This window comes from Silurus aristotelis (assembly GCF_946808225.1).
Source record: "Silurus aristotelis genome assembly, chromosome: 10".
NCBI lineage: Eukaryota > Metazoa > Chordata > Actinopteri > Siluriformes > Siluridae > Silurus > Silurus aristotelis.
In genome coordinates, this window is record NC_139583.1 from 25,401,611 (window position 1) to 25,412,892 (window position 11,282).

General features: G+C 36.3%; 1 long non-coding RNA gene across 1 annotated transcript; it reads right to left on the reverse strand.

The window, feature by feature from the left end:
- Nucleotides 1-7,801: 7,801 nt before the first annotated feature.
- On the reverse strand, nt 7,802-11,146 carry LOC310732593. The gene is made up of 3 exons (XR_014535526.1): nt 10,735-11,146; nt 10,217-10,674; nt 7,802-8,184 (listed from the first exon to the last, which is right to left on the reverse strand). It is a non-coding gene; the product is annotated as an uncharacterized lncRNA (long non-coding RNA).
- Between the last annotated feature and the right edge of the window lie 136 nt (nt 11,147-11,282).

Sequence of the window (11,282 nt, forward strand, 5' to 3'; positions counted from 1 at the left end):
TTATTATGCCTGTAGGGTTTTCTGGGAAATTCTTTTAAAAGCAATTACAAGTGTAGATCCCAGGAAATGTGTTTTGACTGCATTGGATTTAAGGAGAAGCAGCTTTATAAATAAAGCCAGATTTTGTTTATGAATGTTCTGCCAGTTTTTACAGAATGATGGTAATAATAAGGCTTTATATGGAGTAAGGCAGTGTTTAAGTCACACATAAATGCCTCCTATTTATATAATGTTAAGCTCCAATATGTAAGCAAAAGCTTCCTCTTGTTGTGTCCTATGGTATCCCAGACACCTGGTCAATAAATGCGATTACTACGTGCATCCGTTTAAAACTTCTGTTTAATTGTATCTTGTTTATTTGTAAATACATTATCAGGGCCTAGGATTTAAAGGGTGCCTCATACACAATACTCAAATGCAAAAACTAAAAGCGGTTGAATATCTACGCTGGCCGGTACCCTGAGAATACAATATATATCTCTAAACAAAAGACATTCCTTTGCTTGTAAAACATCCTGAAAATTGCCTAAGGTTGGGAGAGTAGATTCTACAATCCCAGCTGTTGTCACTCTTATTGGTCTTAAATGGAGAAAAGAAAGCTCATGCCGTGAGCTACACACAGGATATCTGACAGTGATGAGTGAACAGTCAGGTCCCTGGGGAAGCAGATATTCTTTCAGTGTTGAGTTTGAGGAAACACTGGGAGATTTTCTACTGCTTTCCTGTGCTGACATGGGCCCTGAGGCGGCAATCCCTCCGCGCTCACGCCCATGAGTGAGTCATGCTGAGAAACCCAGCTGCCTCCTCACTCACGCAGCATCATATTCAACTGCCATCAGTTCCACAATGGTGTCTGAAAATGGCTCTCTCTCAATTTGGGTTCACGATGATATATGATTGGGTATAGAGAAGTCCTGTGGCAAAAACACACTTGACATATCAGCTACGGTTGATGAATGCAAGCGATTTTTTGCTCAGGATTTTGGCTCACACTTTTTAAAACTTCCTAAATCTCACTTTATTTTGGGGTAGAACCAGTGTTATCAAAATCTTACTTATTTTTAATTGTGATGGATGCTATATTGGTTCCAATTCCATTAATATGTTGTGGGATGTTGACCAATGTTCAGTTTATAAGAAGTAATACTGTAAAAGGTTGAAAATCTCTGGAGTAATAGAAAATTTCACATGGTTATAATCTTTCCTGTGCTACTTTCTAGTGCAGGAATATAGCCCTCAGCAAACCCTTCAATTTAAAACCTAGAAGATTTATAGTATAGAGAAAAATACAATTGGTTGTTGGGTGAATTATAACACTGAATGGGGAAATAACATCTGGTTGACCAATGACTCGAAATAACAACCAGTGGTTACTACACTTACCATATACAAAAGAAAAATGGACAGTTGCACCTAGACCTTCTAGTAAGTCAATGGTTGCCAAACATTTTGGAAGTGAGCTTAAAAGTCTAGATATAAAATAGAATTTTATTTTAACTGTGGACTTTTACATGCATTTTTTCGTTCTTTTTTGTTTAACAAAAATTTATTTATTTGCTTTTTTGATTAAAAAAATTTTGAAAAACAAGCCTGCATTACCCAACTACCCTTCATGGCAATGGTATTTCCTAATTGCATTTTACTTTTTCAACAGGTATTTTTTTAATAGCATTTCAGTCTGCATATATGTGGGATGTGTTGGGCAAACAAGTATGGCTCATGCAGGCGCCACTTTACAACTTACCGAAGGTAGAGGATCTGTTGCTAAAGCTTTGGTGGCAGATAGAACAGCAAACTCATGTAGGTCCCGTGGAGCTTATAATATATACTGTATACACTATTCTGTATACAATATAGGAGGTGGAGTCATTAAATTCGAATGATCATATGAGAAAATGAAAAATATTTGTCGTAAATGAGTACGTTCATGAACATTTATTCTTGTTTTAAAAAAACTGCTGTATAGTGCTACTACGCGTTGCTGCTAAAGGGTCCAAACAGAAGTGTTGTGGAATGCTCACGAAGGTGGTTTTGCCTTCTCCATGACAATGTCCCTGCCCATTCAGCTCATGAAACTCATGCATCGTTCGGAGAAGTGTGTCGCCTTAGGTGGAAGATATGTAGAGATGGGCTAAGCTAACGTTTATTCTCATTACATTCTTTTTTTGTAGCAATAATAACAATTTTATGACTGCCTTTCATATAGACAAGAGTTAATACACACCAGACCATAAGATTTGTATGTGCTTTTTAACACCCTATTTCACATCTAGTACTCCTGGGAAGATGTTCCACTACATTTACATTTATGGCATTTGGCAGACACCCTTATCCAGAGCGACTTACAACTGAACATGGGAGGGTTAAAGGCCTTGCTCAAGGGCCCAACAGCTTGGTGGTGGTGGGATTTGAACCTGTGACTCTCCAGACCAAAGTCTAACGCCTTAAACACTGAGCTACCACCTCCTCACTAGATTTTGTAGTGTAATTGTGGAGAGTTATGCTCAGTCAGCAAAAAAGGTGTTAGTTAAGTCTGGTACTGATGCCAAGTGAGGAGGCCTGGGGTGCAGTCAGCATTTTAATTCATACCAAAGGTATTTTATAGGGTTAGGGTCAAAATTTTAGCAGGCCATGACTACTATTCCATAGTTCAACACCATGAAATTTTCTATGGAGTGCTGCTAATAGGAGCCAACTTCACCATACAACATGACACTGACCTGAAGCACACGTCAAAGGAGAAGAGTGGAGGGAATTATAACAGCAAAAACGAAGACTAAATGAGGAATGGGATGTTAAAAAAATCTCATATGAATCTTAGTCGGGTATCTGTTATATGTTTGTCCATATAATTGCAGCACATTACTGTACATTCCTAGTTGTGGCATCTTTTGATCATTTTTTTTACACTATAAACGTGTCTACTGTTACATAAATTAGTAAGAAAATGATCAATCAAGTATTAAGTTTTTTTGTTATAACATCTGTATTAGCATTTTGATAGACAGTGGTTGGGTTGTGGATGTGTGTTGTCTCTATTTCTCTTTATTTTTTAATAGCGCACTATACTTTCAGGAACGACATGCTGTAATGGAGCCATGGAGCAATTTTTCAATTTAAATATTCATGCATATCTTGTATTTTTTATTAGGTTTAAGTGTTGAAAGGTTTATACCATTTTAAGAGCTCATTGAGCATAACCCTAGAAAATTCCCAGCCTATTATTCAGATATTCATCTCACTCATTTAACAACTGCATTAAATAATGAATAAAAAATTACAAATAAATAATAGAACGGCGGTGCTGCCAAAAGGAAATAATTAATGACATAATGAAATGGTATGACGTCACAAAAATTTTCTAGTAGTGGACTTTAAAAAAGATATTATTACCGTACTTAAGCAAGTTTTTGAAGTATCTGTAGTTTAACAGAATATTTTCATTTCAGGAAAGTTTTACTTCACTACATTTTGATTCATATTATCCTCATTTTTTATTTATTACAATAATGAAAAAACATGATGTTCCTCATAATGTTAAAATAGACTAACTGTGTAAAATTAAAAACTGTCACATGACAACAAGCGTAACCCCGTGGTGTTGATAGGAGTTTATATGGATTAATGGTTCTCTCAATATGTGTGTGGAACAATAGCAACCTCATTAAAATCAACGATGCACAGGAGAATAGAGCATTAAACTGCCTTAGTTATCAACACTATAGTACATACACTATAAACTTTTGCAGACACCTGATTATAAGACTTGTGATCCACATTAAGTCCTCATTTGCTGTTATAAAAACATCCACTCTTCTGGGAAAATGGTCCACTAGATTTTGTAATGCGTTTGTGCAAATTTGAGTGAGATTCATTCAGACACAAGAGTGTTAGTCAAGTCAGGTCCTGATGTAGGTGAGGTGAGGAGGCCTGGGGTGCAGTCTGCAATCCAATTCCTCCTAAAGGTGTATGGTTGAGGTCAGTGTTCTATAGGCCATTCATGCTGATGGAAGCACATTGGGCTGGAAAATTCAGACGGCGTTAAAGTTCCATTCAAAAGTAAGTATCTTAAGTAGAATTGTAAAAGGAGGATTTTTCTTTTACGGTAGTCATATTTAAAGCACGGGATTAGTATTTTTTAAAGATGGCAATACTAAGATGGCAATACTAAGTTTACTACTGCTTTACCTACTTTTGTTTTCCATTTAAGATATCTTTAATGTTGTGGAATGCCTATAAGACAAGTTAATCCTTGTTACCACTTACACTACAGCAGCTGCAAATAATCTTCCCTTCATGATTTTTCTATTGCATTGATATAAATCTGCGAATCCACACTTTCTCACTAATCGCATTTGAGAAACGTCAAATACATCACTACAAAATGGAGGAAAGTCTCCGCTGGGTCCTTCAAAGTAAAAAAAAAAAAAAAAAAAAAGCATTCATCGCATGGATTACTTCAAAACTAAAGATTTGAAAATATAGGGTGAGGGGTATTTAAGGATATGGCCTGCACAAAGTAGTGGACAGAAAACCATGATTCAGCACTCTGATGAAAAATTTTCCCATATTATCAAATCTGCCACACTGGCACACTGGTAATCAAACGCTGTAAGCGCTAATCTAATGGCCAGGAATTCAATTACCACTGATGATTTGTATGCTTATTCACCATATACATGATTAAAATAGAAAATAGAAGCTTCACTTCTTTTCCTAGATGGTTTATTATACGTGATAATAAAGGCTGTTGATGTATAGAGCGCTATGAGAAGTTTCATTAGCTAATTAGAGCACGAGAGAGAATGAGAAAATGTGTGTGTGTGTTTGTGTGTGTGTGTGGGGGGTGTTTATCTCACAGGAAGATAAACACATTACATGTGCAGAGAGAAAGAGCGAGATTGGATTTCCTGTGCCTATCTGTCTGCCATATTGTGGAAATTCTCTGATATTCATTTAGCCAATTTTGTCATGCATTTTATGATGCATATAAAATACCCTCAACGTTAAATTTAACAAATTCGAATTAGTTCCGCATGGATTCATCCCTGGCGGAGATCCTAATTTCATCATCTGCTGTTCCAAATGGGTTCTTGCCCTGTTCAGGGGTGTCAGGGTGAAAAAACCAAGAAGCACAATAAACCTTTTAACCTGGTTGCCCTCTGGATGACGTTGGCAAGCAGAGTTTTTCTGATCAGATCTGATTTTTCTGAAGCGCTGACCAGCATATCCCATGAAGAAAAATGACGATTTGTGTAGAGTTCACCAATTCGTGTTTCATTTCATTTCACCGGAAAACTGCAAAGAATCAAAAGAAATAATTATACAAAATGAGAAAGGCCACTTCAGTATATTTTAATGTATTTGGAAGTACAATTCAGCTATTATAAAAATTATTCCCTGGTTACGATGTGCCTCTGAAACTGTACTCTGTAAATTAAGACATTTTGCCTCCCCTTTCTCTCAACTTTATACTCATTTTAAAGTACATGGTTTTAATCAAGTGACCCAGTCATTCTTTTAATATTTAATTGCCACACAGTTTCTGTGAGCATGTGCCCACTGTAGCTTCAGATTCTGATTCTTTCCTGACAGAATCGGAACCTGTTTTTTGTGTGTTTTCTGTTATTGTAGATTCTGACCATGTGCGTTACCACAGCGGCGATTCTGCGTGAAACTGAGCAAATCTGCCACAGAGACGTTTAACATGACATACATTTTATATATACAATGAAGACGCAATGAGTCGTTCGATGACTATTGATCGGCTCGCACGCTTTAAGAATGGAAGAACATTGACGATGAGAGATCAGGAAGACCTTCAGCAAACTCAACCCCTGAAAATGTCGAAACCATTTGCCAACTTGTGCATGATGATCGTCTGAGAACAATCCACATGATCTCACTTATGCACCCACACTGCTTGCCAGATTTGGTTTCTGCAGACTTCACCCTCTTCCTGAAGATGAGGCTTCAGGTCAAATAACGCTATTTTGACACCATTGTGAAAATCCAGAAGGTGCTTGAACTGCTTTGAAGACTTCCAGGACACATTCCAGAGGTGGCAGGAACACTGGGAGCTCTGTATTGCTGTGTTCCCACCCTTTTTTACCACTTTCTTTCCTCTGTGATGTTTGATATGAACAGAACCTGAAGCTCTTGATCTGCATTAGCATTATTATACATTTCTACACACATCATTGCCTGATGGAATAAATGTGTGTACTGCTTGTGCAGACGTGTACAGATATTCCTCATCAAGGGTATATAGACGCAATCTTGCAATGGAAATAAATGAATTTTAATTACTTGACTTTCAACTGTGTTTTTTAGTTCACAGGCACATCCACATGAAGCATTTAAAAATCCACATTCAGACCACAATAGCACAGCTGGCATTCTGCTTGTCCTGTAGTGCAAGTTCAGAAGCTGTTCATGAGAACAGACAATATTGGGAAATTTTGCGCTCCCCTTTATGAGCTAGAGCAGAGCAAACCGCTATGCAACTTAGGAATGTTCTGTTCATGGTCACTTCACAATAATCTATCGAACACACTGAGGCAGAGCAGATGCTATTCCCTTACAATATTGCCTTTAAAGGAACATCACCTTTTTTCACTTTAGATATCAAACATGCATTGGATAGACGCAGAGGGACATTACAATTCCGATTGGTCTATGAATATCTGTTCCGCATGAACAAATGTGCATTTCATATTTGTTATTCTTTTCTTTTTCTTTTTGAGAAGCAGTGGAAGATCAAAAGTTTTTAATACTTAAAGACAAGTATGTTTATTTACTTACACTTTACAATGCATTATATTCATTGTTTTTAAAAGGTGCATTTGCATGTAATTTCTAGGTTGGCATTTGAACTATTATAATTCATTTTCGATGTTTATGAAAATCTGCAGTGACCTGCAAAATCTGGCATGTAAAAAATGACTGATAGGATACACATCCAAACCTATAAAAATAAAGCATTCTAGACCAGAATTCAGTTTTCCAAATGTTCCACAAATGTAATACATAAGTAAGGGATTATACTACTACTACTTATAATAATAATAATAATAATAATAATAATAATAATAATAATAATAATAATAATAATAATAATAATAATAATAATAATAAAACTTTCTTTCGGCTTCTCCCATTAGGGGTCGCCACAGAGGATCCTCTGCATGCTTGATTTGGCACGTTTTTACGCTGGATGCCCATCCTAACGCAACCGTCCCCAATTTATCCGGGCTTGGGACCAGCACTGAAAGTGGCTGGGGTGGGTTCCCTGACAGGGGATCGAACCCGGGCTGCAGCTTTGAGAGCGCCGCATCCTAACCACTAGACCAATATATCTATAACAACAGATAAGGTAATACCTGAATATTTTTTTACTAAGTTAGTGATTACCTAATCTACTGAGGCATGAAAAAACACATCACAGTAAATTAACGTTTAATAAATTAATGCTTCTTTAATGACAAAGTAGGGGCAGTGTACATTCTCAGTGTAAACTTTGATATACCCTAAAAATGTAACAACGGTATTAAATAACTATTGCATTAGTGCATTAATTTAGGAACTGTATCACCATTTATTTCTTTAAAAAGTTTTTTTTTTAGAATGAACTGTTACACTGTTAGTGTCCATATCCATATCTAACAGCTGATAAAAAAAAATAAATAATAAAAAAAAACCTTTATCAAGGATGATTCCATTTGCACCATTCCAAGATTGATTCTGACTATTGTTATAAGCACTATGTTTAGTACTATGTCTATGTTTAGTATTTACAGAATGATGTGCATTAATACTTATAGTATATGTAAGTGGAATAAAACACTTTCTGTTGTTCATGTTGAAGCAAATTAATCAATGTTATGTTTTATTGACTTAAGTTGTTTAGGAAGCCTGTGGCATTGCTATGACAACATAATAGTACATTTAAGTATATCTGCTTGACATAAGTGTCATGATATAGCTTCATGAGTCAGTCAGTCAGTCAATCAATCAGTCTGTCAGTCAAATTATATGATTTCCATGAGGGTTATGACAATAATGTCATAAGCAGTTTGATAGAGATGATGTCCATTGATGTCGGACAAAATGACTTCCTTGTCCTACGCCATCCACACCATCTGGAAAGCAGGTAAAGTTTTTCCCCTGATTTAATTTTGCAAGCTGTGGATAGAAAGGACGCGAGTGAGCATTAAACAGGTGTTCATATTATGGATGAAAGACTAGGGAAATGGAATAAGTTGTCACAAGAGGTCAAAGGTTTTTTTTTTTTTAAATAAGAATCTGCTGCTTTCATGTTTGAAAGACTTCATTTCCTGAGGAATTTAGTTCTGGACCACTGGTCTAATCCAAATGTGTAATGATGCAATCGGACGATTATAAAATGATAGAGTGAGTGTGTGAGTGAGAGAGAGAAAGAGAGAGAGAGAAAGAGAGAGAGGGGGAGAGAAACAGAATAGCTTTCTAATTCATTATATTCTTTCATACATTTCTTATTCATTTCTTTTTTACAATAGTTTTGAAGATATGCTTGAGTGATAATTTTACTTCGCCATATTTGGTTAGTGTATAAATGCATTCAGTAAAATTAGACAAAACATATTTTGTTTTTTAAAGTATGAAACTAAGAATCCCAAAGTGAGATCCATGTTTGCCCAAAGTTGGTGTGAACAGTTCTGGGTGTCCTTTGTTGTATTTTTCATTTTTATGATGCGCCAAATGTTTTGAAATGGTGAAAAGTCTAGACTGCAGGCATGCCAGCTCAGCATCTGAAAGTCATGCTATTGCAATAGATGCAGTATGTATTTAGCATTGTTTTGCTTCAATATGCGTTAATAAAAACGTTTAATGGATGGAAGCATTTGTTGCTCTAAAACCTGTATATACCTTTAAGATCTCGAATGTCCTACACCAAGCCCTGATCTCAAGCCCACTGAACTCCTTTAAATATAACTGGGACTCTGACTGTGTAAAATGTTAAGTTCTTGCCCAAAATCAGTAGTGCTCATGTTACTTAGTCATGAAATATCTGAATTGGTAAGAAAAGATTCCAAGTGAAGTGGAGGCAATTAAAGATATGGGGGGGTGAGGTGAAGGGGAATTAACATTTCCACGCTAATAGCCATGGATTCGGAATAGGAAGATTAACAAGCCTGTGATGACACTATATGTGCAAAGGTATTGGGACACCTGCCTTTTCCAGATTTGGTTATTTCCACAAAGCTAAGGCACACAACTGCATAGAACTTCATTGTGTAGTATGAAATTTAGTATGAAATGAAAACTCTTCAATTGAGCTAGGAGACCCAAACTTTGTTGGAATGGAAGATCCTTAGTAGCCTGCTGTACAGCTCTGAACTCAATCCAATTGGATTTTTAACTTCTCGACAATAAATGCACAGGTTTTTAATAGTGTTCAAATCTGGCATTGCTGCTTTTTTTCCCTCGTTTATTTGCTTTGTTATGTTATAAGTGGTTATGAGGTAATTACTTCGAAAGATCCATCAACAGCCAAGTTTTTAAAGTCTGGCAGAAGCTGTCAGGTTTTGGCCTGAGATATTTTGTTACTCAACTGATGTCATCAATCAAGACCACCAGTTTTTAATTTTTTTTTCTTGTGCAACCAAATTAAAAAAATTTTTTATCTCACTTGAGCACAAATTATGCAATTATGCCTGGCATTGTTCAAGGGGCGCATTTTCAGCGAGGCTTTCATGTGTCTCTTTAAATAATTTCTTCTTCTTCAAATGGTAACAAAGAGCTGATTTTGTTTTGCAAAAATTGGAAAACCAACACCAACCATATACTGTATACAGCATTTAATAAACAGTGTATGGCCTTTTATTTGAAACCTGACTAGAGCAAGGATTTCTTTTTTCCTAGTGTGCACTACTCCACAGATATCAGTTACTCTTTCCTAGAACATCAAACAAATGTGTGTATTCAGCTCTTCCAGCAGGGGCCGGTGGGAATAATTATACCCATATTGTTCCTAATGTTGTCATGGCAGTGATAAGGTTTTGATGGATGAGGCTGTTGCAGACTTACAACTTCAAATAATCGTTATAGCCAATAGGATGAGCAAGAGTGTTTATCGAGCCAAGTAAGAGATTTGCAGTAAGGAGCGCATCCTCTGTAAATGCTGAAGGGTTTAAATAAGTGATAAAAAAAAAATGCTGTCGTGTAGCTGCAGTACCTCATTTGTGTGGGTAGAGTTGCAGCTTTGCAGCTCCAGGGTCTCTGGGACCATTCAAGTGTCACATGTTTTCATCGTGTTTACATGGGTTTATGCTGAGTTCTCCAGTTTTCTTTTCAGCACTCAAAAAAACATTGGTGGGTGGATTGGCGTATATAATCTATATAATATAGAAATATTCCAAACACAATTAAGGCTAAGAAGGAAGCAGCATAGATTTCTGGTCCATCTGATGAGCCTACATGGCTGGTTATCATCAGTGGTATACAGCAACAAAGTAAATGTAATTTGTTACTGTTCTTAAGTAGCTTTTCTGTGTGTATCTGTACTTTACCGAAGTGTTTCCCTTTGGGAAGATTTTTACTTTAACTTCAAAACATTTCAAAGTCAAATATCTTTTTTACTCAGCAACATTTTGCTAAATTATTTGTTCCTTTTTATTTATCAGCGGATAAAAACTCAACCGGTTAAGCGCACAGCAAGCCACCAATCAGGGTCGAGCGGGCGCTGTGTTAAACTTGTTTTGATCGCTAGGTGGTATCTATTTATCACCAACTTACAGTTCAGCATCAGTTAAACAGCAGATAATTTAGAGAGGAATAAATGATGGAAGAAACTCCTGACACTAATTGCCACAACACCTGTGGGATTTTTTTTTTTTAAGTAGTTGAAAAGAATGTTTTGGGCTCTGGAGTCCTTTCGCCTACATTGAGTTGATTAAGATAAAGTCTTGTGACAAAAATGATAATTAGACATTATAGATAAATCATATATAATAAATCATAGTACTTTGGATACTTAAGTACATTTGAAGGCAAATGCTTTTGTACTTTTACTCAAGTGAAAGTTTAAAGGGAGCATGTTTACTTTTACTAGAGTAATAATAATCCTTACTACTCTATCTCTAGTTTTACTCAAGTACATGGTTTGTGTACTTAATCCACCGCTGGTGATCATCATCATCACCATCATCCTCATCATAATGCACCCCTGTTACAAGAAAAAAAAAAAGAGAAAATCATATGAAAGGCAACTGGGTATAAAAAGGGAAACCAATCAGAACAAA